Consider the following 723-nt stretch of genomic DNA (forward strand, 5'->3'; position numbering starts at 1 on the left):
CGATGCAGTGCCTTGGGTCAGAGACCTGTGGCCCCTTAAAGACTAGCAAACTTGGTTTGCTAGAGATGCAGTGCCTTGTGTCAGAGACCTGTGGCCCCTTAGAGACTAGCAAACTTGGTTTGCTAGAGATGCAGTGCCTGGTGTCAGAGACCTGTGGCCCCTTAGAGACTAACAAACCTGGTTTGCTAGCGATGCAGTGCCTTGGGTCAGAGACCTGTGGCCCCTTAGAGACTAGCAAACCTGTTTTGCTAGCGATGCAGTGCCTTGTGTCACAGGCCTGTGGCCCCTTAGAGACTAGCAAACTTGGTTTGCTAGAGATGCAGTGCTTTGTGTCACAGGCCTGTGGCCCCTTAGAGACTAGCAAACTTGGTTTGCTAGAGATGCAGTGCCTTGTGTCAGAGACCTGTGGCCCCTTAGAGACTAGCAAACTTGGTTTGCTAGAGATGCAGTGCCTTGGGTCAGAGACCTGTGGCCCCTTAGAGACTAGCAAACCTGGTTTGCTAGCGATGCAGTGCCTTGGGTCAGAGACCTGTGGCCCCTTAGAGACTAGCAAACCTGGTTTGCTAGCGATGCAGTGCCTTGTGTCACAGGCCTGTGGCCCCTTAGAGACTAGCAAACTTGGTTTGCTAGCGATGCAGTGCCTTGTGTCAGAGACCTGTGGCCCCTTAGAGACTAGCAAACTTGGTTTGCTAGAGATGCAGTGCCTTGTGTCAGAGACCTGTG

The sequence above is a fragment of the Chrysemys picta genome, unplaced genomic scaffold (assembly GCF_011386835.1).
Source record: "Chrysemys picta bellii isolate R12L10 unplaced genomic scaffold, ASM1138683v2 scaf4, whole genome shotgun sequence".
Classification (NCBI taxonomy): domain Eukaryota; kingdom Metazoa; phylum Chordata; order Testudines; family Emydidae; genus Chrysemys; species Chrysemys picta.